Source organism: Mustela lutreola, chromosome 3, assembly GCF_030435805.1.
Source record: "Mustela lutreola isolate mMusLut2 chromosome 3, mMusLut2.pri, whole genome shotgun sequence".
NCBI lineage: Eukaryota > Metazoa > Chordata > Mammalia > Carnivora > Mustelidae > Mustela > Mustela lutreola.
The window spans coordinates 159,682,131-159,705,579 of NC_081292.1; the positions used below are offsets into that span (position 1 = coordinate 159,682,131).

The following is a 23,449-nucleotide window of genomic DNA, read 5'->3' on the forward strand; positions in this document are numbered from 1 at the left end:
ACAGCTAAAAAAATAAGACAAGTTAGGGTAAGAACCTTGGCTCAAGGTCATATAACTACCAATTTGCAGAGCTGATATCAGAATCCAGCCAGCTCTGTTTTAAGATAGAATCTGTGTATTTTAACACACACCATTCTAGGTCAGAAATCACATTACCAAAATATATTCCCCATCCTCTAACTGTAACTGAGACTTCTAAGAGCCCACGCAATATTTATCTTCCCTTCTCCTACTAGGGACATGTTCAGAGCCATTATGTGTACAACAAAAATACTATTAACAGCTTCTTTTGCAACAAAGAGTAATGATGGTTAGGTAGAAAATACTGGGTAGTTTCCAGGGAATCTCTTCAAAGAAGGCTAAATCAGCTGGTAGTATGCCCTTTTGCCACTGCATTTCTTTTTTTCCATTCTTGCTGCATATAACACAAAGAGCTGTCCAGTAGTCACCTTAAACTACGGGAAAACCCTTAAGGATGAAGTCAAATGGCCAAGATGTAGAACAGAACTGTCAAAGGAGACTAGATTCTAATGAGCAAGGTACCACAATTCTGGCCCCACAGTGCCAATGGCCAGACTTCCTTTTATAGAAGAAAATTTGAATTCTACCTTGTTTGAAACAATGGAATCCTGCTACACATAATCCAATGAGCTTCAGTTGCACACAAAACTGTGACAGCAACAACTCACTTTTGTGTAGAAAGGCTATAAAGATAGCATTAATTTAGGACTCTGGCTCTGGTAAATGCAGACTAGGCACTGTGAAGGAAAAAATTAATTTTTCTTGGAAAACTTGAAAGGCTGAGTTAAAATACATGTGAAAAAATCTGCAGTTTTCCTTCTACTTAGAAAGTGAAAGCCACCAGAAAATATTGCTCTTATCCTAATATTAATAAAAGTCCCGATAATCTACAAAATAATAATTTTTTCTGAGCCCACCAGAGACCTGGAGTTGCAAGACAAAGAGATTAACTAAATTTTAAAGAGTAACAGCCACCGAGGACAGACAGGACATAAGAACCTTCTTACCTTTGACAGTACATGAGAGGAATAGTTATTCATTATGAAAGTAGGTAAGAAGAAAACAGCTAAAACTTGTAACAAATACTTGAAGGGCAGAACGGGTCACCAGAACAATACAGGCACCCTGGGATCACCCAGACACAAAGGAATATGCACTCATTCATACGCTTTTTTTTTTTTTCAGACATCTACCAGTTGCTTAACAGAAAGACTGAGGTCAGGGCAAGAGACCAGAAAGAGCACTTTGGTGTCACAAAAACATAAAATCTTTTCTGATTCCCCAGACCATTCTCTAATGCAAAGCAAAATTTAACCTGTTAGGACCAAAAACTCTCATAGCTCCAGTGCCCTGGAAAAGATCCACAGTTTCTGGGAAAGAGGTAGAAGAAAAATTCATCTGGCTCTGTTAGAGGAACAGGTAATTCTTGTGTCCAGACTCTCAAACTGACAGTGTGGAGGCCGAGAAAAATTAAGGCCATCCCACCTCAGGTTCAGCTTTAGCGTAAGTACAGCCATCTTAGCTCTGGCAGCCATCTCAGACCCCTGTGCCCAAGGGCTGAACTTTCCCCTACTTTGCTTTGGTTCCAGAAACCCCCACCCTGGTTTAGTAACAGGAGCCCATAAATACCCCGGCCTTAACTAAGCTCGGGGTCCAAGTCCCTGCTCCACTGTGTCGGGTAAACTTGGGCCCAAGCTTAAGCTTGTCGAATAAACCCTCATGTGATTACATCAGTGTTGGCTCCTTGGTGGTCTCTCAGACGCAAAAACTCAGGCATAACAACACAAAGCAGAGATCTGCTACTACTTTGTGTAAGAACAGGATCATCTTCCACAAAGAACCCCAGAAAGTCAAGGAAGAGTTTGGGTACCATGAGAAGAATGGGCAGGAATTACTGAGGGTCACTGTCTGGAGGTCCAGATGCCCAGAATAGGTCTAAGGTTGAGACTAGAGCAACGGAACACAGGATCCTCCTGTTCCTACCAGAAGCACTGCACCAAGTAACAAGTAATAGCACTCTGCCATCTAGGAAGGTACAAGGGTGCAACAAGAAACTTACTCTGTTATGCAAATGGTGGATGTCTCAAAAGGGGAGGGAAGAGAATGAAAAAAAAAAAAAAAAATTCTCTGGTACTCTAAGTCCCACAGTAAGCCCAAGAAAGCAGCAGCTCTGCTGCTGAATGTGAAGTTTGTTGGGGGGAAAAAAATCAATCAATATAAATCATCAGATTAAAAAAATTTTTTAAAAATCATTTGATAATCTCAATAGATACAAAGGAAGTATTTGATAAAATTCAAAACCCAATTATAATGAAAAATTCCAGTAAAACCAGAAAAATACAAACTTTTCAATCTAATATATGATTTTTGTCAAAACAGTATAATAAACAGCATGCTCAATAGTAACATGGTGACAGTGTTCCCTTTGACCTGGGAATAAAGCAGAATTTTAATTCTTCCCACTTTCATTCAGCATTGCTCTGGACATTCTAGTGAATTCAGTAAGATATGAAAAAGAAATAAAATTGTAAAGCTTGGAAGGTATGAAATAATATTATCTTTAATCCCAGAAAACGTAACTGTTTATGTAGAAAATTTAAAAGAACCTATTAAAAATATTGGAATTAATCAGTGAGTTTACAATCTGCTATATGCAAGGACAGTATAAAAAAACTGTATTTACTCAAGGAACAACTAGAAAAAAGTTTTTAAAAATTAATAATATATAATATTATTTAACTGTATAGAACATCTAGAACAAATTAACCACAATATATAAGATATCTGTGCAGAAAACCACAAAATATGATTAGGAGAAATAAAAAAGACCTAGGTATATGAAGTATGTATACCATGCTCATTTAAAAAGTCAATATTGTAAGTATGTCAATTCTTTAAAAACATACTTAACAATAGACTGAATATAATCCCAACTAAAATCCCAACAATTATTCTTTTGTCAAACTCGACAGATTAATTATAAAATTTGTTTGAAATAAGGCAAAATCAAGATTCCTGGAATAAAAACATAGTGGGAGAACCCATTTTAATAGATACCATAAATAATTAAAGAGTGACCATAGTTAAAATAGTGTTATAATTACTAAGAAGAAATTAACAAACCAATTAAAATCAATAGTTGGGGGGCTCCTGGGGGACTCAGTCAGTTAAGCATCTGACTCTGGATTTCCACTCAGGTCATGATCTCAGGGTGGTAGGATCGAGTTCGGCTTCAGGCTCCATACAGGACACAGAGCTTGCTTAAGATTCTCACTCTGCCAGACCTGCCCTAAAAGAAGGAGGAGTTGGCCCCCAAAATGCAGATATAGATGGAAATTAAATTTATGATAAAGATGGCATTGAAGAGCAGTGGGCAGAGGTGATGATTTTCAGTGATGATTTTCAGTATGATTCTGTAACAACTGGACATCCAGTTAGAAGGAAAACAGGACTTGACTTCTACTTCAAACCAGCCACAAAAATAAATTTAAAAGGAATGATCTAAATATAAAGAGGTAAAAATATGATTATAATTAAAACTGGAAACTTTTCCTCATCAAAAACTCCATTAAGAAACTGAAAAAGCAAGTCACAGAGAGAATAAAAAGATTTGCAACATGTAATTGAAAGGAGGCTCTTCATTCAAATACAATTAACTTCTGCAGATTAACAATAAAAAAATCAACACAATAGAAAAATAGGCAAGACACTTGAACAGGCAATTTACAGACAATAATATCCATATGGCAATTAAACCACATAACAGAACCACATTATTCAATGGGAAATGTAAACATTATTCTCATCAGAATGGCTAAATTTAAAGGACTGATTCCACCAAGCACTGATACAGATAAAACAATGGGAACTCTCATACACTACTGACTGGAGTATAATTAGTATAACTACTTTGGAAAATGTTTAGCACTATCCACTAAAATTGAAAATTTGTATATAATTTAACTGAGCAATTTCATGACTAACAAAAACCCATGTATATGTACAACAAGAAACATCTAAAAGAATGTTCACAGCAGCACTATTCAAAATTGCCCAAACCCAGAAACAGTCCAAATGTCCATCAACAACCACAGATAAAAACTTTGTAGCATCTTTCTGCAATGGAATACTACATAGAATGAAAATTAATGAACCAGAGAAAAACATTAACAAAACTTAGAAATGTAAGTTAGGAAAGGAAACCAAGCACAAAGGCATGCATGACTATTATAAAAAATCAAGTTAAGCTAGCATTTTGTATTTAAGGACTCATGATTAAATGTTAAAGCTATAATGAAAAGCAAGGAAGTGATTACAAAAGTCATGAAAAAGTTATCCATATGGAACTAGTAGAGAGAGTAATGTTTGGGTGATAACAAAAAACAAACAAACAAACAAAACCAGGGTTTCCAAGATGCAGAAAATGTTCCACTTCTTGATCTGTGAAGTTACATGTGTTTTTGCTTATAAAATTCATTGTTTTGTGCCCATAACACATAAAAAATCACAATAACTTGTTTAAAAATTATGATAGATCATATCAAGTTCAATGAACATAACAAACATCACTGAGGATTTACTGTGTTTTAGGGACCACTATAAGTGCTTTATCACCTTTAACCTTCACAATATTCAGAAAACACACTACATTCCATCACATTTCAAAGGTGAAGAGACTGAGGCCAGAGAGCTTATATAATTGACACACAAAAAAATCACTCAGCTAAAATCACACCTTACAAAATCACACAGCTAAAGAGGACTCATTGTGGAATGTGGACCCCATGCAACAGCATGGTTCCAGAGCCCAAGCTCCTAAGTAGTACTTACGCTACTTCTCCAGTATAGAAAAAGAGAGATACTCTCCATATTAGGAATTGGATTTTTCCCCCTGTCAAGATTATTGTTTAGTATGATGGTAAACTAACTCTAAAATATTGGTCTTTCATGCACCCAAGATATTTAATCTTTAATTTAGCACTCTATCCTTGTTTCACTTTAAGCTGTTCTAAGGAAGGAAGACAAATCATATTAAGATGACATATTTACTATTCTAATTTATAATCGAGCAATATCATAAATTACACTGTTCCTGTTGCCCAGCATAGAAATGAATGTATTCAAGAGATTCCTCCTGAACCATAAGGAGTATTTCTCCCTAAAAGTCCAAAGATTTTCCTCCCCACCCAAAGACTTAACCGAAGAAGTGGTAAACTCTGGGGGGGGGGGGTAAAAAAAATGTTTCTCGGACTATTGGTAATGTCTTTTTCCAGTTCAGTCAACCTAGAAATCTCAGTTATTTTTTACAGAGATGACGTACTGTGGTTATACAGAGACTCTGGAGATTGAAGGAATGGGCTCAAGCCTCACCTTTGTTATTTTCTAGCTATCTGACCTGGGACAATTTACTTGGCTAAAGTCTCCCTTTGTTTTCTCTTGTGCAAAATGAGGATGGTATTAGTATCTACCTCTCAGAGTTGTCTGATGTGGAATTAAATAATATAAATCACTCAGAGTCTGGGGCCAAGTAAATGCCACACAAATGATGATGATTATTACTCCCTGACCCCATTTCTTTCAAAGTCTTACCTGCATCTATTCCTTTTCTCCATTCCCATTGCTATGGCCTCAAGTCTTACCCTCATGCCTTATTCTTTTACTTCTATATTTTCCTAAAAACTATCCTCTTGTCCACATGTCTTCCAACTGGAATCCATTGTGAAGACACCACCAGACTAATATCAAAGAGGAACTTTTTATTCACAGGATTGGCCCTCCCAAAATATTCTTTTCTTTTTTCCCAATTGCCTACCAATTAAATTCAAAGTCCTTACTGTGATTATCAGTATTTCCTACAACCTAGCTCCAGCCTTAATTTTCCAGTGCTACCTGGTTTTAGTCCAACACAAGAAACTTATTCTGTTGTCAAACTAATGAATTCACCACTCATTTAATGTGAAGTATGTCTCTTTAACTCTAAGCTCAAGCATGCCATTTCCTTGACTTCTCTATTAACATTTTCCACCTGCACCAAGATCTAGTGCAAATGCAATCATCATGATGAAATCTTGAGCCAATGCAATCCAGAATTGTATCTTTCTTAAATCTCTTCTAATCCTTTATTTTTTTTAATTTTTTAATTTTTTATAAACATATATTTTTATCCCCAGGGGTACAGGTCTGTGAATCACCAGGTTTACACACTTCACAGTACTCACCAAAGCACACACCCTCCCCAATGTCCATAATCCCACCTCCTTCTCCCAACCCCTGTCCCCCCAGCAACCCTCAGTTTGTTTTGTGAGATTAAGAGTCACTTATGGTTTGTCTCCCTCCCAATCCCATTCTTCTAATCCTTTATTTTTTCACATATATGTAATTGCTTCATTATTTCTCATATTATTTAAAACAGCTTTACTGATCTGATTACCTTAGGCTATTCTCGTGATACCATATCCTAATACCCTATTCTTTATTTATGCCTGTGCCTGTCTTATTTCCTTAAATTGAACATGGAATTTTCTTGAGAGCCATTTTTGTCTTTCCCTCCTACTTGCTCTAGTACTAAACCAGCATGGTGCTCCTCATATGGGAGCATGCAATAAATATTTATTGAATTAAGTGAAGAATCACTACATGCAATCACCTGCTTTGTATTTCAGAGACTAGATTTGCAAACTAAAAAGAGAAGCATTCTGTAAGTCCTTCCCTCTCAAAACCAACAGTAGTGTGAGAACACGGTGAGACCCATTCCCTTTAAAGGCAATAATATTTTAAATACTAGTAAGTTTGAAAATATCCCTCAGGTAAAATGTGTCTGACTGTTTCAAGAAGTTATGTGTAAAAGGACTGAGACCAGTGGATGACTAAAATGGAAAAAAGATGAAGATCACACAAGAGACAAAAAGGGAAAGTATCAGTGTGGCCACTGTGGTATTATAAAGGATATCCCTCAATGAGGACACACCAGAAGATGACAAAGAGGAGAATAATTAACTAAGTCAAGCTAAACTCCTCATTCCAAACTTCTCTGCACTGCATGAAATGGCAGGACTGAAAGAAAAGACCACAGTCACCTCAACTTCAGAGAAGTGTAAGATATATACAGTCTCTGGCCTTGGAGAAGCAGCTTTTTTATTTTTTAAGTCTTCTTGACATAAACAACATTTTTTTAAAGATTTTATTTATTTATTTGAGAGAAGGGCAGAGGAGAAGCAGACTCCCCATCAAGCAAGGAACCCAATGGGGAACTCGATCTCAGAACCCTGGGATCATGGCCTGAGCCCAAGGCAGATGCTTAACCAACTGAGCCACCCAGGCGCCCACCAAACAACATTTTCTAAAGCCAATTTGTTTCAGGTTGCTGAATGCCCCTATTATAACTTAATATCTAACAGGGAGAAAATGAGCCTGACTTCATATTGCTTCTCTTTTCCTTGCTGCTACTACCTATAGCTTAGAAACTTCTGCTTAGTCCTACCACATAGACATACTACAGCTATGATTTACAAAAATCACTCTTTACCCAAAACCTACTTCACCCAGGAGATAAGGAAATACAGAAATGATTATGTTATGATTAAGATTTACAAGAATGGCAGGGAGCCTGGAAGGCCCAGTCACTTAAGTGTCCAACTCTTGATTATGGCTTAGGTCATGATCTCAGGGTCATGGGATCAAGTCCTTTGAAGGGCTCCAAATTCTGCAAGCAGTCTACTTGAAATTCTCTCCCTCTCCTTCTCCTTCTGCCTGCCTCCCAGCCCCACTCACATTCTCTCTCTAAAATAAAGTATCTTAAAAAAAAAAAAAAAAAAAAAAAAAACTTACAGGAATGACATGACCAGATGCCTGTACACAAAGATGAACTGACCAAGGACAAAGAAGTTACATGACCTTCCTTGATTTCTATAAACATTAGTCACCTTCTGACAACAATCGCATCCCACTTCCCTCTTTTGCTAATATAAAAGCAGCTCGAATTCCAGGTTGAGGGAACATGGTTTTCTGGGACAACAGTATGCCATCTCTTCAGTTTGCTGGCTTTCTGAATAAAGCCACTTTCTGGGCCTCAACACCTTCCCTTTAGACTTACTGGCCTGTTGTGCAGGAACAGAATCAGCTTGGGCTGGATTACAAATGTTAAGACAATTGTCATTAATTTAGTTAAAATTTAATCATCAATTACTTATTTACTAAAGAATTCATATGTATGATCTGAGGTTTGACAGCAGTGTTTTCATGCAAATGAAAGAGAGATCAACCACAGAATTTCAGTCCTTAACACTCATGTTAAGAGTATAAAGAAAAAAAAAAGGCTTTAGAATTACATCAGTCTCAAGCTTTGGTCCCACAAATGACACATTTGAACATCCTCTGGTATATTTTCCTCATACAAAAAAAAATAGTAACACACCTACCTCATCATCTTATTGCTTAGATTACCTGAGATATTCAATGTAAAGTGCACACGGTAGAGTAAATACTTAATACTGTTTTCTCATCCACATCGCTTCAATCTCCATGAATGGTTTCATAAAGCACTGGATGAGATGATTCCCTCAAGTGAATTGACCATCATGTCAGTTATTTATTTTATATCCATAAGTTTGTCCTCTTTCAAAATAAGCATTTCAGACTCTGAAAGCACTTCACAACTGCCCCCTTCTTTTCTCCACAAACCACACAAACACACTTTTAGCCTAGATATACAGTCAACACACAAAAGGACATATCATGTGTGCTGATTTTATAAACTGTATATATACATGCTGATTACCTAAATGGTTTGTCTTTTCACTAGAAGTTCCAATTAGTAAAGATCTCTACATTCATAAAGAAGGCTGAACTTTAGTTTCTTTTGGACCAGGTCAATCAACATTATCCACTGAGTACTTTCGTTGCATACTTGACGTGACATGACTATGAAGTTATGATGCTTACTAACAAACATACTTGAAATATCAATTTATTATGTGCATGGAATTGTGCTATGCTTCGCATGTTTTAACTCACTACAAATGAAGTAGTTCCCAATCTTACATCCATTTTAAAGAGACATTCAGTAATTTGTTCAGTCACAAAGCTATTAAGTGATAAATCAATATTCAAATACAGGTGGCCTGAATCCAGAGTCTGAATTCCTAAACATGTACTAGGCCACCTTTTTTAAGTCATATTGGGAGACAACATAAAAATATCAATGCTGCCATTATTGCTTCCATATTTTTTATAAATTCTACATTAGAACTGTCCTCCTGATTATCTCATTTCATCAAACAAAGAATCTGAGCATTCTGTCGTCCCCTCCAAACTCTTAAAATAATAACATAGTTTAATTTTTTTAATGAATGAAAGAAAACTCTTGGAGAACTTCAGAACTCTAATTCTAAACACTTTAAAAAATATATAAACTTGGTGAGAGCTGTGAAGTATGTAAACCTGGCAATTCACAGACCTGTACCCCTGGGGATAAAAATATATGTTTATAAAAAATAAAAAATTTAAAAAAAAAGAAAGAATAATAAATATATATATATACATATATATATATGTATATATATATATTTATTTATTTATTTATTTATTTAGGTGATTTAGAAACTTTCTTTTTTCCAGAATCTACATTTTCACTTCTTCCATCCTAGTTCAAAGCAGTCTAAGTAAGGAATTAGAAAACCATTTGAAATGAAAGAAATCACATGGCAGACAATCCAGCACAAAATACAGTATTTTAGGATAATGCTTAAGCAAAACAGAAATACAAAGAAAGCATCAGAACATGTTTAAACTCTTTAAATATTCATCCTCTTAGAGAAGTTATTTAACTTTGTCTATGTTAATAGATAGAGGCAGTATTATCTGAAAAGTCTTGTGTTCAAAGACCAGATTTTTTACTTTGAATAGATATTGAGCAAGGTGTTAAAACTTCCTCTCAGTTTCTTTGATATATAAAATGTGGATAAAAATAATGATCTTAAAATACCTTGGGGAGAATTACAGGCAACATATATAAATTGCCTGATTCACAGTAAGTCTTAATACTTGGCGAATCTTAATTCTTAATTCAATACTCCTTTTTAAATCCCCATATCAGCACTGGATAATAACACTAATGTTTCCCGTACTCTTCTTATTTTATGATTCAGAGAAAAAAATCTCACTCAAATATAAGTGAGAAGTACTATGTGCAAGTTATAGAAGCAGAACAATAGTAAAATCTGTCCTTAGAAATTTTGAATTTCTACAACTTAATTCAGACTAGGAAATAGCTCATCAAATTTTTACCTTTTATATACATTTTGCCTCAATATTCACAAATATCAAGAACCATAAATAGAAATGTGTTCTTTTATGACTGCCAAATTCATTCAGCATGACTGCAATTGAGTGGAAAAATAAAAATACATATTACTTACTGTATGTGGCATTTGGCAATTTCAAAATGATTTGCAAACATTCATCCTCGAAATACTCCTACAAAATGCATCTGTGAAAGGAAAAAAAAAAAAATCCAAAAGAGTAAAGCAATTTGCCAAGGTCACAGAAAAACTATTCCAGGCCAACACACACTTAGACAACATATATGTTAACATACTGAAATAAGGTTTTGCAAAATATAGATGACACATCTAGCAAAATATAATGGGCTGGTGAACAGAAATATTTCCAACTATATGCAAATATTCTACACATCAATCAAGGAGGACACTCTTATGCGGGAAGAAGTCTACACACTGGCTTCAGAAATATATGCAAGAGAAAGTTTACCCAGAACATGGCAGAACAAAATAAAAGCAATTCAAAAATATGAGATATTTATAAGTAAATTTAGGCTGGATATTTGAGCTGTTTATTAAAATATTTCAAGCTTTAAAATGTACTTTTGTCTGATATATGAAGATCACTGAGTTAGAAGAGAATTTTGCTTGATTTATCCAGAGAATTGCACCAATTCACTTTGTAATTGCATTTCAATTCTAATTGAAAACCATGCACTGAGAAAAATGCAGGCATGCCACTTGCACACCTTATAAAAATACACAAACTTCCATTTCTTTTTTGTCAGAAAGTCACTTACAAGGAGAAAGTTAATCAGATTTTATTAATTAATTTGTTTTAGAGGACAGGTGTTGGGAAGAGCACATTAATTTCAAAGCTCAAAATATTTCAACTTAAATGGATTTTGTTCTATTGGGTATAGGGTGCCATAAAAGAGCTGCTCAAAACAAAATAAAACAAAACACACCTAATGAGAACCCAAATAACTTTTTACAGTACAATGTGTTATTTCAGATAGACTGAACACACTATGGACAGTACGAATAAAAATCCCCTTAAGTAGCCAGCATCTTTAGTGGAACATGCATTCTCAGGGAGAAGCAGAATCTCTGCCCAGAAAGATTGTGTTTCAAGTGCTAAATAGAAATATCACCTTACTGATGCAGGAGGCATACTTTTGTGTTCACCAAAACAAATGTAATCAAATCAGAAGTTCAACAAGCAGAACAGGTCTTCTGAGTTGAAAGTCTCATTTATCTTCCTCTAGCGTATGAGAGACAACAAGATGACACCAGTCCCTACCTCGCACAAGAATGAGTGACTTTACTAATCCCCAACACAGAGACTCTCACAGAAGAAGAAACCAGACAGGGTTAGCAATTTATAATCACACGTCGAAAGTGAATTAAGAAATTTTTAAGGAACTGCGTATTTTTATAAATTTCTTTGTTCTAAGTTTAATACCTAGAGCTTAAAAAAGGATGCCAACTCATGTCTACTTAGAACTTCAGAAGAATTGCAAAGTTATAACAATTAGCGAACCTATATTTTCTTCAGATCTTAGCATAGTCACCCTCATAGGCAAGAGAACTTAATACTAATCACAGGATTGGCCCAATTTGACACAGCTAGTAAGAGGTGACCCCAGGCTTCGTATGAGCTTTTCCTGACACAGATTCTTTTCATGACAGCACCTGCTAATCCCTATAATGCATCCCCAGTAAAGGGTACAAACTGGGATATAATAACCAAATCTGATTTACTGACATATTTTTGTTTATCCCACACCATGGTTTTAAAACCATTTAAGAATTTTTTTAAAGCAGGAGATTTCCCATAAGAATTCTCATTTCTACCTTTTTTTGTTGTTATTTTTTTAAAGATTTTATTTTTATTTATTTGAGAGAGAGACAGTGAGAGAGAGCATGAGTGAGGAGAAGGTCAGAGGGAGAAGCAGACTCCCCATGGAGCTGGGAGCCCGATGTGGAACTCGATCCCAGGACTCCGGGATCATGACCTGAGTCGAAGGCAGTCGTCCAACCAACTGAGCCACCCAGGCAACACTCATTTATACCTTCTTTGAAAGAGCAAAGATTTTGTAAGGCTGGGCTCACAGCCTCCAGAGAACAGAGAAACACTTGCCCTTCCTGGATGTGGCACGCTTTGGACACTTAACCTATTGCCTACTTTTGCAAGCTGTCTTCTACTCCAACATTTGCAAGCCCTGAGTGTTCTGTTCCTGATCCGCACGTGCTAACTGCAATCAGATCTCTTTGCTGTGAAACTAGAGAGGAGGAACTTTCCTTAGTTATGGGGAAAAAGCTTACTTCATTTGATAAAGCCATTGTTTATGACCACATTTCACTGGATTCTTATAATCAGATATTATTATCTTGTTTTAATATATATATGTTTTAAAATTCCGTAAGTCTGAATTTCTATTTTTTAAATAAATATCTGAATTTTTTTATTTTTTTAAAGGTTTTGTTTACCTGAAAGAGAGAGAGAGCAAGAGAGAGCATGACCCAGGAGAGGGGCAGACGGAAAGGGAGAAGCAGACTCAAACCCAATGCGGGGCTTGATTCCAGGACCCTAGGATCATGATCTGAGCTGAAGACAGACAATTAACTGAGCCACCCAACTGCCCCCATATTTGATCATTTTTAAAGCTAAAAGAGAAATTTATAAACCCAACTGATTAGTACAAATCAAGTTACTTAATGATCTAGAATAATGATTTTACATTTACCATGAACACATCTTCCAAAGACATACTTTCTAGAATGACAGGTATACTACTTGATAAGATAATTGTAAAAATAAAGAAACTTTCCATTTTACTAAATTAAACCAGATTAAGAGAACACAGACCACTGAAAGTAAAAATCAGCATTCCATAAATTCTGGTTGCATCATGGCATATTGCAAATAACTTGAAATGTTGAAATGTTCTGTATAATGCTTAAAATACATAGGCCTGGAGGTGCCTGGGTGGTTCAGTCGTCAAGCATCTGCCTTCAGCTCAGGTCATGATGCCAGGGTCCTGGGATCCAGCCCCTCATTGAATTCCCTGCTCAGCAGAGAGCCTGCTGCTCCCTCTCCCCCTCCCCTTGTTTGTGTTCCCTCTCTCACAGTCTGTCAAATAAATAAAGAAAATCTTTAAAAAAAAAAAAAATACATAGACCTGGAATTCTGGGTAGTTGTAAAACCAGCCGCCCTAAACTGAAATTCTTCCCACATGCTGCAAAAAATATACAGCCAACAAAAACATAAACAAACATACAAATCCTAGGTCTTCAGTATAACTGGAGTTGGAGGATAATAAAAATGTCAAATTATCTGTGAACAGAAAATTAAACACTGACTTCTAACAGAGCTACCTTACATGCTTCCACCATATGTATTACAGAGATCTAAGGAGTACAGAAAAACCGTGAGGAAAAGAAGAAAGCAAAGGTCTAAAAGTTAAGACAATACTTTCAAAAAGTTACTAAACAATGAAAATGTGAAAAAACTACCCGGGCATTTTTACAAGGTTACTGAAACAACAAAAATGTGAAAAAACTATCCAGGCATTTTAAAACATGCACACAGGGAATCCACCAGAGTACATAAAATTCAAGGTGATGATATTTTGGGTTGGGGGCAAGTAAGGCATTTAAAAATGATGGGATATGTCAAAAGGACACAGGCCTCAGCTTCAAGAAGTTCTTACCAGTCCTACCTAGGACAACTGGAAAATCAAAATAAATAATTATCATAAAGAATTAAGATTCAGGGGTGCCTGGGTGGCTCAGTGGGTTAAGCCGCTGCCTTCAGCTCAGGTCATGATCTCAGGGTCCTGGGATCAAGCCCCGCGTCGGGCTCTCTGCTCAGCAGGGAGCCTGTTTCCCTTCCTTTCTCTCTCTGCCTGCCTCTCCGCCTACTTGTGATCTCTGTCTGTCAAATAAATAAATAAAATCTTTAAAAAAAAAAAAAAGAATGAAGATTCATTACAGTAAATATAAATAAAGAAATGAATGAAGTATATAAGAAAGAAGGACGATCTCTTCTCTGCTTGGAATGCCACCAAAAAATGTAGGCGTGTTGAGGAAGTTAGGAAATCACCATTAAGCAAACATTATAGTTAACCAATTCACTCAACAAAACACTGTCGATCCACACTTACTCATGGGTGGGAGTGGGATGAAGAGCAAGATATTTCCATAGTCTTAAGGCATCCTCTCTCATATCACTTATTAGTTACAGTGGGGGAAATACAAACTTTCAAGGGCGACACTTGGCGGAGACCACCTTACCTAAACGATCAAAGACAACGTCATCAATAACAGAGCTAATACACAACACCTGCCTCAACTCCATGAAGGGCCTCATGTGCACTTGAGAAGGACTCATCATTCCCGAGGTACACACGTCTGCCCAAAGGCATAACCTGAATCAATCATTTGGAAATATCAGACAAACCCAAACTGAGGCAAGTCTAAAAATATCTTCAAATTCAGTCTTGAAGGACTGAGAAAATGTTCCAGATTAAAGGAAGTTTAAAGGGCATGACAACCAAAGGCACATGTGATCCTAGATGCACTGTCACATAACAGTATTTTGCTGATAATAACTTCTCAATTTTTATAATTCTGTGGTTATATAAGACAATGCCCTTATTCTTAGGAAATACATACTAAAATACTTAAATAAAGAAGCATGATGCCTGTAACTTATTCTCAAATGAATCAGGGGAAAATACAAATATGTGTACATATATATGCATATATATATATTTATATATATATAATGATGCACATGTATATAAACATGCAAATATATGGAGAGTAAGCACAACTAATAAAGGAGCAAAATGTAAATAACTAATGAATCTGGAAGGAGTACCTAGGATTCTTAAGTACAATAATTCCAACTTTTCTGTATGCTTGAAACTGTATCAAAATTTAAAATTAGAGGGGAGCCTACGTGGCTCAGTCAGTTGGTTAAGCATCCGCCTTTGCCCACTGTCTTGGGATCAAACCTCACATCCGGCTCCCTGCTCAGTGGGAAGTCAGCTTCTCCCTCCCCCTCTGCTCCTCCCCCACCTGCTCAGACGTTCTCTCTTGCTCTCTCTCTCAAATAAATAAAATAAAATCTCTAAAAAAATTTAAAATTACAGCAAAAATACAGAAGTAAATAAATAAATGGTTTACAGTCACTAGGATATTTTGGGATCACAAAAAAGAGGCAAACAGATAAATCAATGACATTTTTAAATCAAGAAAAAAACTAGGAAGTTAAAAAATAAGCACGTTGCTTGGACAACTAAAATAAAAATCCATTTATGTATCGCTATATACATATCCTCCTGTATGTTACATCTTTTATATCTATATATAATTTATATATTAAATATGCCTGTATTTAAATTAAAATATTGTTTACAATTTCTGTATTTACATATGCATATTAAATATATAAATTACTGGAGAATGCAAATAAATGTGGAATCTAGTTTTGGATTTTTTTTTTAAGATTTTATTTATTTATTTGATAGACAGAGATCACAAGTAGTCAGAGAGGCAGGCAGGGAGAGAGGAGGAAGCAGGCTCCCAGCTGAGCAGAGAGCCCGATGCGGGACTCCGTCCCAGGACCCTGAGACCACGACCTGAGCTGAAGACAGAGGCTTTAACCCACTGAGCCACCCAGGCACCCTGAGTTTTGGATTTTTAAATAAACAGTACAGACAATATTATATAAAGTAAATGTAAAATTAAATAATTGTATTTTATTCATAAAAAAGGTATCAGCAGTTAAAGAGGAAAAAATAAAAAGATTATCAAATAGTCTTAAAGGTTATCAGTATAAGTGGTTTGGTTTTTTCCCCTTATATAACTGTTTTGCTAAATAAAAAATTATCAAGTTCTTTTTTATGAATTTAGAAAAAAATCAAAAGTAAGATCATCCTTAATTCCTAAGTAATATATTTCATGTATAACTTTTCTGTCTTTATTTCCAGATTATTCTTTAAAGGATTATATCATATAAATTATTTTATAATTAATATCTTTTTACTTGTGAATTTCTTTCTGTAGCAGTACCATTTTTTTATCATTTCAATATGAAACAATTTTACTCACTGATACCCCATACAGGCCATTACTCATTTTGTATTTTTTCATACGTAAGTTATCAAGTATCTATTACCAAAAAAAAAAAAAAAAAATGAAGAACAAAAACACTGTGGTATCCTTTTGTATATATCTTTTGCTACAGCATGTTTCCTTAGGATAAAATACCCAGAAGGGGGATTGTTAAATCAAAGAGCATGGCACTGTTAAGACTTGATGTTTTACTATATTAATATGTTAATTAGTAAGGCAGATCATACGACATTATTAATATAGTAATTTTAATTATATTAATAGTATTTGGCATATTTTATTAATACTGATAAGCACAATTTTCATATCTGAACCCCACAATCAGGTTATACTTTATAATCATCGCAGCCAGTGGGGGTCATGACATAATATTTGTTGCCTGTTTAAAATTTGATTTGGCCCAAGTTCTTTATATTGTCATGTCTTGACTTGATTTCAATGCATTCTGGGTATTATACATGTGGAGTTGAACTACCTTTTAAGATGCTTTCAAAAGAAGTTACCCAAATATCTAACTTGACATAAAAAAAAACTATCTCTATGGAAAAGAATGGAAACAGCAATTTTAGTAAAACAATTATTGATTTGTGGACAAATTAACACAATTCCTTATTCTCTTACAAAACAACAGTCAATACTTTATAGGACCTAAGGAAGGAAAATAACTAGATGAACATGTGTTACTGTCCTGTAACTGGGACATGCAACAGGATTGTTACATGACTAGTGGTGCAGGGGAAGGCAGGAAACACTCCAGATTCTTCTGAATAATCCAGGCAGCAATCCCAGGTCTCATTTCTAATTATAGCAACAATGTGTTCCAATACTTGCATGTTACCATTTTATTTACACTAGCCATTACTATTTACATCTTATTACACAGATATTACCTGTTTTTTAAGTGTCATTTTATTTCTTTTTTTTTAATTAATTTTTATTTTTTATAAACATATATTTTTATCCCCAGGGGTACAGGTCTGTGAATCACCAGGTTTACATACTTCACAGCACTCACCAAAGCACATACCTTCCCCAATGTCCATAATCCCACCCCCTTCTCCCAAACCCCCTCCCCCCAGCAACCCTCAGTTTGTTTTGTGAGATTAAGAGTCACTTATGGTTTGTCTCCCTCCCAATCCCTTCTTCTTTCATTTATTCTTCTCCTACCCACATAAGCCCCCATGTTGCGCACAAAATCAGGATATTTCTTTTTTTTTTTTAAGATTTTATTTATTGATTTGACACAGAGACAGACAGTGAGAGAGGGAACGAGAGTGGGAGAGGGAGAAGCATGCTTCCCGCCAAGCAGGGAGCCTGATGCGGAACTCAGTCCCAGGACCCCTGCATCGTGACCTGAGCTGAAGGCAGATGCTTAAGGACTGAGCCACCCTGGCACCCTTAAATGCCATTCTAATTGATAGTTCTCAATGACTTTCTACCTCCTTCAGCCACTTTTCTTCCTATATTCACTCTGAATTCCTGCAGAGCCCCTATAGATTTAGCAACTTTCTAGTCTGGAGATTCTGTATTTTGTATTCTTTAATTCTGTAGATTAATACAAATTTCATTCAGTATAAGCACTCACTCTACCCTCTGAAGTCTTCGCTGGTCTGCCCTGACAAGGCACTGAACCAGGGATAATCACAAGTTGTAACTCCCTTCACACATCATGTAAGACAAAAACAAAACTTCACTAACATGAAGATATACAAACTCTTATTTCCACTCCTATTTAAATCTTGTCACTGTGTCAGTGAATAAAATTAGATTAAGTCAAAGCGATTTACTTCTCTCAAAATCATGTTGTTTTTACTCCCTTTTGTTTTGCTCTTTTGAGGTGTATGAAATCAACTATCTTTTTATTGATTCCTCTATTTTCCTAGATACCAAAGCATGCTGATTAATCTGTAACTTCTAAAGTCATCACTAGTATGTTCTGGTCCTCTCCCTCTCCCTCGCTCCCCATCTCTTTCTCCCTCTCCCTCTCTTGCTCATTCCTGCCCCCTATATTTTCATGTGGCCTTCAAGAACTCTGAACTAACTCCCTTGCACCATTTCTATTGTAAATATGACTTGATAAAAATCCTATGATAACTTCAATCATGAAAAGCATGACAAATCAGAAACTTCTGGATACTATACATTACAATTCTTCTGAAGACCATTGGACAACTTATATGAGTGCGTAACTGCATGTCCAGTTTGTACTGCATAGGTATTGCTTTGACCAAGCTCCCGGACACCTCTGACCTTTGATTTTTGACAGTGTATTCTACATTATAGACCGCATGTGTAAATGTGCATTCTCTTACTGAAAACTGTTTATGTATCCCTCTTCTTTACTTGCTCAGATTGGGAGAAGTCAAGATCCATTTCCCAAGGCAAGTAGGCTCTCAGTCAATTCTTTTGTTCCCTTCTTTTCCTTTTTTTTTTTTTTTTTTCATTTTGCTGTTGTTCTTGTTGTTGTTGAATATTGAAGGAACTGGCAAAGTGCCTTTTCCAAATATTTACCAGCCTCTCCATGCGAAGAGCTTTAAATACCTTCCCTTTCCTCAACTGCTTCTGTCTACCTGGAGATGAGAAAATGTTGACTCCTTTCTCCCGAGATGAAAGCTGTAACAGGTTTGCTTAGCTCACTCCACTCCACTCTCCGCAAACATGCACTAAAGCATGCCATATTTTAGACCTTCACTTCATTAATTTCTAGTCTGCAGAAATTTTACCTTTTCCTTTATATATTCCTCTTTTGACTCATTTCACCTGCATAAAGTTATTCTAAACTAATTAAAGATACAGGCAAAGACGGATGTTAGGAGAATTTCATTACGTAAATCCTTAAAAGTACCTGGAGTGTCTAAAAATTAGAAATCAAATATATAAGTTGTGATTTGTGCAGCTAATAGAATTCCATGCGGTCACAAAACTCATGTCTCAAATAGTACTTATTTATATACAGAAATCCTAAATATATTTCAAACAATGTACTTTCCTAAAGTAATACGGATAAGGTAGCAATTGTATCACAAATATATATTTATATTTATATATATATATAAAATTCAGAAAGATTGAAGGACTATACAGAAAAATGTTAACAGTTATCTGTGAAGGATATAAAAATGTAAGAAGTATTCATTCTTTTTTATTCTTTTCTTAATTTTGCAAATCTTCTGCAAAAATATGTATCATGTTATAATCCAAAAAGAAAAAAAGAATACTAGTTTATAAAAGCTCAGTGGAAAGAAAAGCAACAAAGTACTTATGTAAGAACCAAATGCACAGCTATAAATCAGACAAAACTAGCATTAAAAGAGCTGGAGACTAGCATAGACAAAATTGGGGCATTATAAGATGAAATTGTCAAAAAAAATAACAAAATGTGATTTTTTTTAATGTGATGTGGCTAGACCTGACAGTTCCCTTCCCAATATCTATGATCTCCTTCCTCCGTTGCTATGTGCACTTTTTTTTTTTTTTCCAAGATGTATTTAGAGAAAGACTGGGGGTTGGTGGGGGCGGGGTGCAGAGGGAGAGAGAGAGAGATCTCAAGTAGACTCCTGCTAAGCACAGAGCCTGAGGTGGAATTTGATGACCTGAGACAAAATCAAGAGCTGGACATTTAACTGACTGAGCCACCCAGGTTCCCCAGCTATGTGCACTTTTATGCTCTTTGGCCTTTGCCTATCTGAGATGTAGATATAATACTTAGAATTCTGGCACCTGTTTTGAGTATATGAATCTTAAGATGGCTGTGACACAATAGAACCCTCTTGTCACACTTGGACTACCAATATCAAGACTTCATATTCTGTGAGGGAAAAATAAATCACTAATTTTTTAATGCCACTCTAGTTATACACTGAACACAATTTCTAAGTGATACACATTATTTAAGAATTTTCAGGTAAGAGGGGCACCTCGGTGGTTCAGTGGGTTAAGCCTCTGCCTTTGGCTCAGGTCATGATCCTGGGGTCCTGAGATGGAGCCCCGCATCGGGCTCTCTGTTCAGCAGGGAGCCTGCTTCCCCCTCTCTCTCTGCCTGCCTCTCTGCCTCCTGGTGATCTCTCTCTCTCTCTGTCAAATAAATAAATAAAATCTTTAAAAAAAATTTGCAGCAATGTCCACAATAGCCAAACTATGGAAAGAACCTAGATGTCCATCAACAGATGAATGGATCAAGAAGATGTGGTATATATACACAATGGAATACTATGCAGCCATCAAAAGAAATGAAATCTTGCCATTTGCAACAACATGGATGGAACTAGAGCGTATCATGCTTAGCGAAATAAGTCAAGCAGAGAAAGACAACTATCATATGATCTCCCTGATATGAGGAAGTGGTGATGCAACATGGAGGCTTAAGTGGGTAGAAGAATAAATGAAACAAGATGGGATTGGGAGGGAGACAAACCATAAGTGACTCTTAATCTCACAAAACAAACTGAGGGTTGCCGGGGGGAGGGGGTTGGGGAGAAGGGGGTGGGATTATGGACATTGGGGAGGGTATGTGATTTGGTGAGTGCTGTGAAGTGTGTAAACCTGGTGATTCACAGACCTGGGGATAAAAATATATGTATATAAAAAATATATGTTTATAAAAAATAAAAAAATTAATAATTAAAAAAAAAAAAAAAAAAATTTGCAGGTAAGAATAAAGAAAATGTTTCTCCATGATGGATTTAATGATTATTTAATCAGCATATATATTATCAAATTTTAGGGTTCATATGCCAAATAATACTTAAAATGAAGAAAAATTTAAAGGAGTTCAGAGAAGAAAAATGGAAAGTAACATTTAAGAAATTAGGATACATTAAGATGACTCAAATAGAGAAAGCTATATTTCATAAAAGGAAATATTTATTATTTTATCTTGAATTGTATGAAGGCTTTTACAATTAAAATCCAAATAATGAAATAGCACTAAAAGTAGCAGAAGAGAGGAACTTGGGTGGTTCAGTCAGTTAAGCATCTGCCTTCAAATGAGATCTCACCATCCCAGGGTTCTGGGATCAAGCCCCGAGACGTGCTCCCTGCTCAGTGGGGAGCCTGCTTCTCCCTCTCCTTCTGCCCCTCCCAGCCCCACGCATGCTCTCTCTCTCAAATAAATTTTTTTTTTAAATCCATAAAAGTAGAAGGGATTATATTATGCATTAAAAATTAATTTCCAGAAACAAAAAATTATTTAGATACTACTTTTTAAAGCAAAAACTCTTTCAAAAAGATGTTATTTATTAATTCATGAGACAGAGAGAAAGAGAAAGAGAGAGAGAAGCAGAGGCAGAGGGAGAAGCAGGTTCCATGCGGAGCAGGGAGCCTAATGCGAGACTCTATCCCAGGACCCAGGGATCACCACCTAAGCCGTAGGTATTCATTTAACCAACTGAGCCACACAAGCATCCTAAACATCTTCAAGTCTAAATTCAGGAAAGACGTCTTTCAAATCATGAAATCCAATTAGAAATATGGTGTGAATATATGATAAACTGTAGGTAGAGATTGTTAGTTTTATATTGTATGTTTTATGGCCAATATTTGTGTTTTCTTCATGTTTGTATGCTATTATTTAAACATACTACATTTGTATTAATTTTTTTGAGAATAAGTTAGTATTTATCAAAAATGCACCCATTACTCTACTACACCGTCCAAACACATGATGTGGCAGTTCATATTTTCCAAAGATGGTCACAACAGCTCCCATCCAGCATGCTCTTCTGCTATGTGACCCAGACATCCCACCCATCATGAGAGGAAGCTATTCCTTTACTTCCTGGAATCGGAGCAGACCTCAAGACTCCTCTGACCAAGAGGATATGGTAGAAGCAATACGGTACCATTTCCATGAGTAGCCCTTCACTGGCCTAGTGTCTTCTGTTTCCTGCCTCTTGGAGCCCTCAACTCTCCCATGTTGGGGAGCATTCAAGCATCAGACGTGACTAAAGAAGACATATTGGACATCCAGTTCATCAGCCTTTCGAGGACTCCACTCCCAGCTACCACCTGGTGGAAACTACATGAGAGACCCTAAGTGGGGATCTCCCAGCTGAGCCCAGTCAACCCATACAACTAGGAGAGATTATAAATAGATTGCTGTAACTTTTGAGATAATTTCTTGCATAACAGTAAGATAACCAGAAAAAAATGTGATCATCCTAGAATCTAAAATTTTTAAGTATAATGAATTAATCTAATGCCTTTTATTTCTGAAATTATATATATATATATATATATAAACATATACTCACCAGAATGTGAATTGTTTGTATGGTAACCTATTTTTCGGTCTCTCTCTCTACCTCTACCTATGCAAATTATCTTATTTCCAATTAAAATTATTTCCAATGGTTTTTTTGGCCATACACACACACACACACACACACACACACACACACACTCATAGTGTATAGTGTATCGGGGGGGAGGGCCTTCAGCTTATAAAATAGACTATATAGCAGAACCCTGAGTGCTGTTCCTATATAAATAACTGACAATGTGGTAAGCGGTGTAAATTTGTTTTCTGTTCTCCCCAAAAGCAGAACCAAGTGAGAACAAAGCAAGACCAGTGAGACCAATGGGAAAAGTTATAAGGAATCATGTTTGAGCTTAGCCAAGGAAAAGCTCTCTTACTATGAGGAATGCCGAAACAGAATGGGCTGCCCAAAGAAAGGGCTTAAGAGTTCAAGTAAAAGTAAAATGTCCATATGCCAGATGCAAGCACTAGCTAGTTGCTGAAATTAAATGGTTTTTGAACAGCCCCTTGAATCCATGATTTTGATAAATCTGTGATGATTACTTTGGAATACATTACACTAATATTTTTATATCCCCATCATATTCCAGAAAAAGATATCAGGAATGTCACAAAGACTCATTCAATAAAGCATTGTTAAATTCATAACCCTTTCTCCACTGAATCAATATTTAACAATTTCTCAAGACATTTATTGAATGACGAGCAATGTTACGGACTTTGGTGGGCCTCAGGGGAACAATGAGAA

At 35.9% G+C, this 23,449-nt stretch overlaps 1 protein-coding gene across 2 annotated transcripts in view; it reads right to left on the reverse strand.

The window, feature by feature from the left end:
* GALNT13 (polypeptide N-acetylgalactosaminyltransferase 13) overlaps positions 1–23,449 on the reverse strand; it is a 540,912-nt gene that overhangs the window by 483,770 nt on the left and 33,693 nt on the right. Inside the window, exon 2 of one of the 2 annotated variants that reach the window (XM_059167304.1) lies at positions 10,437–10,507. The exons of the other annotated variant lie outside the window; for it this stretch is intronic. The gene's annotated coding sequence lies outside the window, so the exon portion shown is untranslated. The remainder of the gene's footprint in view (positions 1–10,436; positions 10,508–23,449) is intronic. 2 annotated transcript variants of the gene reach the window in all.